General features: G+C 42.7%; 1 pseudogene; it reads right to left on the reverse strand.

Moving 5' to 3' along the window:
* Positions 1-4043: 4043 nt before the first annotated feature.
* LOC147446905 (uncharacterized) lies at positions 4044-7940 on the reverse strand (annotated as a pseudogene).
* Positions 7941-10545: the final 2605 nt, after the last annotated feature.

Genomic DNA, 10545 nt, shown 5'->3' on the forward strand with positions numbered 1-10545 from the left:
CGTAGGTCAAATCCGATTGCGTTTTTCTAACGAAAAAACGCAGATGGACTTCGAAAACTGATTCTACACCTACCGAAACCACCCGTAGTCCATTAAGTAGTCTTAAGGAAATGTCAAGACCATGTATGGTAAGCCGTAGGTTAAACGGACAGAAGAAACGTCAAATACACAAGCTGTAGGTCAAATTTGATTGCGTTTTTCAACGTAAAAAGAAAAACGGACTTTGAAAATGGCTTCTATGCCTACTGAAACCATTCGTAGTCCATTAGGTAGTCTTTAGGCAATTTCAAGAGTGCGTAGAGCAAGCCGTAGGTCAAACGGATAGAAGAAACACCAAAAACACAAGCCGTAGGTCAAATCTGGTTGCGTTTTTCTACGGAAAAACGCAAACGGACTTCAAAAATGGCTTCTATGCCTACCGAAACCATCCGTAGTCCATTAAGTAGTCTTAAAGCAATGTGAAGAGCATGTGTGACAAGCCGTAGGTCAATTGGTTTGAATTAACGCCAAATACACAAGCCGTAGGTCAAATCCGGTTGCGTTTTTCTACAGAAAAACGCAAACGGATTTCGAAAATGACTTCTATGCCTACTGAAACCATCCGTAGTCCATTAGGTAGTCTTAAAGCAATTTCAAGAGCGTGTATGGCAAGCCGTAGGTCAAACGGACAGAAGAAACGCCAAATACACAAGGGATTGATCAGATACGATTACGTTTTTCTACGAAAAAACGCAAACGGACTTCGGAAACTGATTCTACGGTTACCAAAACCATCCGTAGTCGATTAGGTAGTCTTTATGCAATGTCAAGAGCGCATATGGCAAGCCGTAGGTCAAACGAACAGAAAAAATGCCAAATACACAAGTCGTAGGTCAAATCCGGATCCGAAGATAAAACGAAAACTCTTGAGACCGGTTACATGGAATATAGGCTTTACTTTGACCAATAAAGACATGATTTACCCGGTGGTCTTGATCTCTGTGCACCTCTAGACAAAGTGGAGATTTTAACCCACCCGGCATGAAGAGATTGTCTATTTTTCACGAACTGCCGTATTGGAGTGATTTGCTTATTAATCATCTGCTCGACCCAATGCACATTTTTAAGAATGTGGGAGAGATCATATGGAAGACCATTATTGGAAAAAGGGAGAGCAAAGCTCAGAGAGATGACCTACAGGCTGTGGGTTGAATGCCAGAGATGTGGCCTCGACTAAAGTCCAATGGAGCGTATGCTATTCCAAAAGGTCCATGGGTTTTGAGTCGTGCTGAAGAGCAACAAGTGAAGAAGACCATATCTTCTTTCCAGACTCCTACTGGGTGAATGCGATGTTTGAAAACGGCCTTTACTAGAGATGACAATCTTAGTGGTCTTAAGTCTCATGATTGGCACAAATTTTTACAGTTTATCTTACCAATTGCCATAAAAGATTGTCTGACAGATGACATCAGATGTACCATTTATAAAATTAGTGAGCTAGTGGGTTGGATCTCATCAAAAGAGATAAGAAAAGACAAGATAGATGCAGCTCACTTGAATGCAATCGAAGCAGTGTGTATGGTGGAGAAGTATTTTCCAACGAACATTCTTACCATCCAAACGCATTTGCTTGTGCTTGTGGTCGATGAAGTTGCAGTTTGCTGGAACCGTCAACAGCAGATGGATGTTCTTCTTGGAGAGATTCATGAAGACTTTAAAGGGTTCGTTCGTCAAAGAGCTCGTCCTACGGGTAGCATGGCTGAAGGATGGCTTGTTTATGGTTATGTTTAACTTTCTGGTTATGCTTATGGTTATTGTTTTGCTTGTGGTTATGGTTATTTGCATTATGGTTTTGATCAATATGGTTATGGCCAGTTATGGTTTTTATTTGGTTATGGTTTTGCACAAATTAAGTTCGTTATGGTTATGGTTTTAAGTTGGTACGGTTATAATTTTGCACAAAGTTCATTTCATTTCTTTCATTGGCCTTAAATCTCATGTGAGATCCTACATGGATAGCATGTAGGAGGCGTATACATGGTATGGTTTTTGTTTAAAAGTTTATGTAAAAACAAAGGGAACTTTGCCGAAATTTTTGTGCACGAGAGTACAATTGATTTTGGTGCTGCTCGCTTTCTTGGGCAGAGGGTAGGAAGTCTGGCTATGTCCATCTTTTCACTGGGCACAGGCTAGGCTATGTGCCCTCTGCCTAAGAATTTTTTTTTCTGTTATGGTCGTTGATATATGCGTCTATATATCCGTCCATATCTGCGTCACTATCTGCGTCCATATTTGCGTCGCAAATAAAGCCTTTCCACGCAGATATCGACGCGAATAGCGACAGTTTTACAGGGACGCAGATATCACTGCGTCGATGACACCTTTTTTTTGTTGTAGTGCCCTATCGTGCAACCATCCACCTTCCATGTGTTGCTTCAGTAACACCGCCATTTCCAAGATGATGCTCATTTTTGTTTTTGTAATTCTGTTAACTTCAACTCTAAAAAAACCTTCCTTAGCCCCACTTCACACGTCTCTCACTACCGATCTCATTTTTGCTAAAAAAAGCTTGCTTTTCTTCTGCCAACTCTAGAGCTCCCGCAATTAAAAGATAGTCCGCTTACCCTCGCCACCAGAAAATGACTATTGCAACCCCATCTGATACTTGTATGCTAGTCGCCTTGTTTAGATGGGAGAGAATTCTTTGAAAGACATCACCTTGTTGACTGCATGTGGACATAGCCAACCTCATAAAAGTGGCCCTCAAATGTTATGAATTTTCTAGCTAGAAGGGACGTCGACCGCTACGACCGTCAATCGAGTTAAGCTTCCATTGCTTGACATAGGTCCGAGGTGGAGACTTGCTAGCCATCAACCCGCAAGTACTCAAAGAGCTCGTGTTTGCAAAATTGGAGTACCCATTCTTCATACATACCAAGTCTCGTTTTGGAGATAAAATCCATCGACCTTTGGTACCTTCAAGCTCTCCGACCAGTTGAGGTGGAAAAGCATCTTTGACCTACTAAACACCACATCTAGCATACACATCCTGGTGGTGCTTAATGTACCCTGCATCAAGTAGCTGCTCAAGCATTGAGTCATCCGCCTACTAACTTTCACACAGGTGCCACTGGCTTCTCCTTGGGTCGACAATGTTTGGGTGCACCATCATTGCCCAACCCCTCGTTGAGCATTGATGCTCAATAGTAGCATTCTTTAGATAAGAGATGATTGCATATTAGAAAACTGATACTCAGTATGTACATAGGCAGTAGATCGAGAGATTTTATTAGTTGTAGAATCTCCTTGAATCAAATGAAAGCCATAGGCTCTCCCAAGTGTGATGCAAACTCCGCGAGGATCAAATACATGGCATGGAACACAGCCATCTGTCTCTAGTACATGCATAATCAACCATTTTTTTGCACCGGTAAGCCCAAAAATCAACCTCTCGTGCAGCTTGGCATAACATTGACCTTTAAGAACTTGTATCCATACACCGGCTTCATACACAAAATAAGCCTGTAAATCAACCTGTGAAGCATTTGCACCATACACCGTCATCCTCTCACAGCCCTCCATAGCATAATCTTCTCCCAAAAAACTTTGCAATCGATACACAATTGCTTGCAAAGCAACCTTCAACAACATGTCCATCAACAGCATGGCACAAACCTTTGGCAACCTATCTTCCAATGACACTTCTTCTTGGAGAACCAAGCCTACCTGCTTCTCAAGCATACCCTCTGTTGTAGGTCCTTCAAATGACATACACTCCATACCTCACTGACCATGCAAGTCTTTGTCTGCCATAGCCTTTGATACTTCATCTTCAACCACTTCATGCGAGAGCAAATCAGATTGCTCGACCACCTTTGCTTGCTCTTCAAGGACTTTTTCTATGACCATATCATCTGCTAAACGAGAAAAAAAGTCATCTATTACCTCATTTTTTGGTAGGTCGACATTGCCAATACCTTTTGAAATGCATTGCCGCTCTTCAACACGATCAGTAGGGCAAGGTTGCCCAACCCCCTAGCTAGCTTCTTCCTGCACAACTTCGATCATCGCTTTGCTAACAACTTCAAGCTTGTCCTGTGAGCTTTTCACATCTTCATTTGCTTCTTCATGCATACATATTTTGGCTAGGACCGCATCCTTGCTAACCGGGCTAACAGACTCTTGTACAACAGCACACCAAATTGGAGGCACAAATTGAAATGAATGACCAGAATGGCTTACCAATGGAAAAGCAACTATCTCTTTGACGCTTGATCTTTCTTTTGACATATGATGAAGCTCCATTGTCGAGCTATATCCATAAACTGCAGGCTTCAACAAGCCCATCTCCAGCTTCTTCTTTGCTTTCTTGCTCTTTACCTTTGCCAAACAGACCATCTGAGCATAGTCCTTTGCACCACCACACTCGACCTTCTCCTTGATTCGCAAATGCAAGCATGCTAGAAACTGCTCTTGCTTGAAATGATCTCCATTTTGCATACATGTAACAGCAGCTAGTCTCTCCCAAATAGATTCAAATTTATCCAAAAACAAAGCAAAATATTCACTTACATCCTGCTTCAGCTTGCTCAATTGCTCACCCAAGTCCGATGGAGAAACATGCTTCTAAAAAAGCTTCAACAAACCGCTTGCAAATCTTGTGCAGTAACTGCCAATCTGCAATCTTCAATCCTTCAAACCAAGCTTTGGATCGTCCTTATAGAACAAATGGTAGTGCCTTCAATTTGGCCTCATCTCCACAAATTCTCATATGCAATAGGTATAGCTCCAGATTGGAAATCCAATCTGTAGCCTCATCTTCTCCAGCAAGCATCAATTCAATATCATGCATCATCTTTAGGCTTTAAAACTTCACTGACGAGCAATCGGTAGATCCTCCGTGGGGGCACCACTGATGGGAAGGGGGAACAAACCCAACACACTCCAAGCTTGCCTCTCTAAAGCCCAGGGAATATCTTGCACCCCGAACCACACAAAATCACACACACCGATACACAATCTGCAAATTGCAATTGCACACACTCGCCTTTGAGCACCACCAGATATACACACTCACACATGAGCACTTCAACACAATAGACCCATCAACACCATCATATTTCGACACCAATTGATGCATACAGCTCCCCAATCTGTAAACGCACTCCTACTGGGAGGCGACGCACGCCTCTACCACAAATACAATTTGCCCGCACAATCTCTCTTCCTCCCTCTCTACTCACACACACACAATCCCGGAGACAACGCTACTACGGACATACGGCAAAAGACGAGATGCAGATGAGATTGATGGCAAACTCGACAAAAAACACAAACCAACTATGTATCACATAAACCCAATCCAATACAATGATGGCGAACTCGATATTTGCCGGCTTCATAACATGATGCTTCGTGCAGTTTGATCCTCCTTGCACTTGATCCTCAACGGCTTCCTATTGCTTGGTCAAACCTCTGTCTACTTGGCGGCTCTATCCTTCTCGATTTGCAGCCCCGAGATAACCCTCCTTTTGATCTGTAGCCAGCCCTTAATGGCAACTACTTTCAACGCAAAGCCTGCAACCCGGTACCTTCATTAGTTGCTCTTATGCAACCTCCCTTTGTCGGGCTCTCTGGCCAACTCTCTGTCCTTGCCATCCACTCACCTGGAGGAAGCCCTCTGGTATACAATACCCCGTTCTCTGAGAACTCGCGTAAGTGAAAATTCTCTTTAGTTGCTCTGTCTCTAGCACACAACCAGAGCGCAGATGCATGTGCCTGTGGCACCCTACAAGCGTCGGCGAATTAATCTCAAAGGTTAACCGCTTACCTTTTTAGGCGTTCATTTTCACTCGTTTTTTGATGTTTTTTTAAATTTTTTTATGATCGGTTTTTTGATTAAAGTGTGTGATAGCTCAAAACAAGCGTATCACTCAGAGGGTCCTGGTGTGCTTCACAGCACAATGTTCGGTCACCTGAAGCTCCGTTGGTTCTCAAAAAGGTCAATTTCTAGCTACGTGTGATGCTAAAATACGTAATTTTAAAGGGCAACTGAGGCCTGAGCCTGAGCGTGAGCTTGGGCTTGGGTCTGGGGGGATATTCCCGATCCCGGTCCTACCATTATTTTATTTTTTTGGGGGGATAAGGTCGCCGCGGCCGCGATGTGCGTGCGAGCACACACACACCTAACCTACCTACTTACTACTAATACAGCTACTGTTAGACACTAACACACTACTACAACAACTCACTAGATAACAAAACTACTTACTCTACTTTACATAGAACTAACATGATGGATCTACAACCTTAATACTAACACTTTATCACAAAGAAAACACAGTACCTTTCAATTCCTTATTAACAAAATAATACACAGCAGAAAAACAAACTCCTTCTTCTCAACACACACACCTTACTTCTCTACCTTTCCTACTATTGAAATTGCACCACAAAGCAGTATAGAGTGTCATTCAAGCTTAGTGTATGGAATTTCCCCGGCAACGGTGCCAAAAATGTGCGCATCTGTGGCACGTGTCAATGCAAGGAACTTGCCGATACACTGTGTATGAGCCACAAATGGCTCCAAGCACACAACTAGCCTAAACTAGTAAGCTCAAAGATGGCGATGGTGTGTCACTCACAGCTCTACGCTTGCTGTCGTGGAGGATTCCTCGCCGCGAAGAAGAAGGAGCCGCCGTTGTGCCACGCTCAACCGCTTCGCTGCTGTCGTGCCGTTGTTGCAATGCTCGATCGCACTCTCTCTCTCTCTCTTTCTCTCTTCTCTCTCTCTCTCTCTGTCTTTCGCATACACACACACACACACAAGGAGATGATGATGAAGAAGATGGAGCAAGAGCACTCTTCAATTGCACAAATGAGAGAATGAGTGAATTTTAGGTTTAGTTGACTTTTATATGAGCTCGCCCTATGCACACTTGGGCGCCCATGCTTAGCCAACTAATCCCTTGAATGTTCGAGTTAGAGTGCATCTCTCACTGGAAATCATTCTTACCCTTTTCCTATTGGACCGACAAGCCCGGTACTTGACTTTACCAAATAAATAATACGACATCCGTCTTAGGTGATAGCAATGTGCGTGAGGGTTAACAAACATGCACAAACCATGCAAAATCTACTGGAACTAGTGGTGCATATCTCTTGTGGAGAAATTGTGTTCCCACGGGATAGAAAAAAGGGCTTGGAACTCAACAATCCCCCCCTCAAGCCGGAACTAGATAGACAGCTCATGATACCTCGAGTTTTTGGTGTACTCGTCAATTGTGAGTTTTAGGTTCTCTCACAACCAAGGATTTTTAGTTTATCCATAACCTGGTGCTAGGTCACTAACCCCCCCTTGAACAGATAGGGTGTAGGCCAAATATTTAGCTACCAAAAATGGAGTTTTTTGTTTACTACCAAACCTTGGGTTTAAGGTGTACCGAGTAACCTCACGCAAAGTGCAACAAAAATGGGCTGAGAACAAATGTGTTTGGGAGGTCTTACCACTTATGTGTGGCAGTGTCTAGAACCCGTACAAATGTGTATCATGGCATGACTGACAACAGATATGTAAAAGAGGCTTTGATTGGAAAAACATAATTGTGTTGACAAAGGACAAAACATAACAAATCTATGTATCTGAGTAATTTTTGTACTCTTTGGTGATGTACTAAGTGCTCGAAGAAAATAGTTGAAAGAATCTTCACTATCTTGCTTTCTTGATAAGTTCCTTCAACAACTCTTTTGAAAAACTTTGCTACAGATTTCACAAAGATGTGTGCTATCAATGCCACCAACTTGTATAATCTAGGGTGTAAGCTTTTCCCTTCATTGTCGCCACCATCATCCTTCGTATGAGCTTCCGAGGAGACCAACATATGTTTATCACTTTCTTGCACAACACAAGCTTTACCAATGTCGTTTGTACTCATTTTTGCATGTGCATTGTCTGTTGTCATCGTCCTTGAGCTACTGCCATCACCACCAAACAAGCTGCGTTTTGAGTTTTGATACCGGGCAAATGGTGGTTTTGAAACCCAAAAACAAAATCTTGTCGCCGTTCTGGAAATGACTCCTTCAAGATCCAATTTCCAATATGGCTACTATCGAACACCAAGTGTGTGACTAAGGTCTTGATCAAAGCCAAGTAAGTGGCCAAAAAAGGCAATGTGAAAATCACAAAAAAAAAAAACGAGCTTCTGTAGCAACCGAAACAGCGCACGATGGCGTGGATGGTCTCAGACCGGCTAGTAGAGGCAGAACACGGGGTGATTGCCTGGTGTTGAGAGTTGTGGTTTAGGTCAGGGCGAGGCTAATGACAGTGGCTATGACAAGATCTGTGCAGGTCGACGAGCTGACTTTCTCCCTCTGTGAGCAGCAGGTCCCGCGAGGCTTCTCGAGCATAGCCCTCGAGGCTTTGATACCAGTTGTTGAGGCAGCCTATGGTGGATGTAGCCGGTGAGGGTTCACCATGGCGAGGCGCAGGTGCAACAGAACAAGATCGAGAGAGAGAGAGAGAGAGAGAGACTCGATACTCAAGCAATAAAAATAACACGCTTTCCTTATTGATAAATATGTAAACAACCTTACAGTATATAAATATATAAAGACAACCTTTCCATGCACAAACCATCAAACTCCACTGGAACTAGTGGTGCATTTCTCTTGTGGATAAATTGTGTTCCCACGGGATAGACAAAAGGGCTTGGAACTCAACACCAACAATGCCTCTTATCTGGTTCAGGGAGTTGGAAAGATTTTTCTTATTGTTGCAAATGATAGTTCTTTCACAGTTGGTGATGCACTATATGTACTTGGGATCAAGAAGAATATATTGTCTATATCTGCACTTGCTAGACTTGGACTTGTAGTCAAGTTTGTGGATGACAGATGTACAGTACTACATGCTCTCAGTTTTGGTGATGAAATTGTTGGATCTAGCATTTTATGTCGTGGACTATATAAGCTCACTTTGTATGACAATTGTGGAAAGAATTTTGCAAATGCAGTTGTGGATTCTAAGACTATTTTAGATGCAAAACTTTGGCATTCAAGTTTACTGCGTTTGCAGAAATTTGATATGGTTGCTTCTTTGCTGCCCTCTTGAAGCACATATCAAAAATATTTGTGAAGTTTGTATTTTGGGTAAGATGTAGTGTTCAAATAATCCAAATTATGGTTCAATTAGGGCCACATGCAGGTTGCAGCTTGTGCATAGTGATGTTTGTGGGCCCATGCAAACTTCATCCTTGGTCAACTACCGTTACTTTGTGAATTTCATTGATGATTTCTCCAGAAATGCATGGGTGTTTCCGCTTAAAGTGAAGTCCAAAGTATTTATGTGCTTCAAATAAATTTTGGCTATAGCTGAATATGTCTCGAAATGTACTATGGGCACCCTTTGTTTCTCGATCGAGGGGGAGAGTATATGTCTCATGAATTTAATGTATTTCTAGATGGTCTGGGATAAAACACCAATGTACAGTGCCTTATACACTTTAGCAAAATGGTGCTATAGGGATGAAAGAAAATACATGTTGTATCATTTGCAAACAAAGCATAGCTTGGTGTCACTGGATGTTCTGTTTGTGGTTTAGCCCTTGCTGTCATGTACTAGAGACATTAATGTAAGCTCACATGACATTTATGACACTTTGTTGCCTCTTTTCAATGGTGGAAGTTCAAATGGTGGGTTTTTTAATCCCGGGGGAGATCATTGCAGCCAGACTTACATGCTTTCTGAGACTCAGATTGTGATGGTTTTTTTGACACACGAGTGTCCATAAGTGGTTTTTGTTTCATGTTTGGCAGCTCATGCATACCATGGTTGATCAAGAAGTAGCCTATTGTGGCCACTTTTAGTTGTAAGGCTAAGTACAAGGCATTCATCACAACTACGGTTGAGTGTGTATGGCTCAGATGCCTTATGGCTGATTTGGGTGTTGGTGGACAAGACACTTCTAACACTATCAACACTGACATTCAGATTGCATTGGAATTTGTGAGGAACCCAGTTTCATTGAGGTGCATTGCCACTCTCTTAGGGAGAGGCTCTCAATAGGAGAGATAATCTTGGCTTATATGCCAACACAGGAAAACCTTGCAGATCTTCTCACAAAGGCATTGTCTCGTGAGAAGTTTGAAGCTTTCCGCAAAGCTTTGGGCTTACTCCACTTTGTGGACTGATCATGACCTCACAGGGCATGGAACTTCCCTCTACTCTAGGTGCCACATCTTGTTCACTTCATCACTCCTAGGGGGGATTTTTTACCATACATGTGGTAGTGATGTGTGTGAACACACTTAGGACCTTGTCGGGGGATATGTGTTCGAAACGTGAGCCAGGAAAGTGCTGGGCCTTTGGCTATGAGAGGTGTCAAGAGACAGAACAAGAGACACTTACAACTCTGGCAATCACCGTAATCATCATTTAATTAAATAACACTTTGAGTACCACTTAATCCTTAACCAAGGCGAGCTGTTAACAACGCCGTCACTTGGATCTTCTGCTAACTAGGGGTTTAAGCTCCCGTTTTACAAGGTTAACCGGGACATTAACAACAC

This window comes from Adiantum capillus-veneris, chromosome 11 (assembly GCF_014529385.1).
Source record: "Adiantum capillus-veneris isolate H3 chromosome 11, ASM1452938v2, whole genome shotgun sequence".
Classification (NCBI taxonomy): domain Eukaryota; kingdom Viridiplantae; phylum Streptophyta; class Polypodiopsida; order Polypodiales; family Pteridaceae; genus Adiantum; species Adiantum capillus-veneris.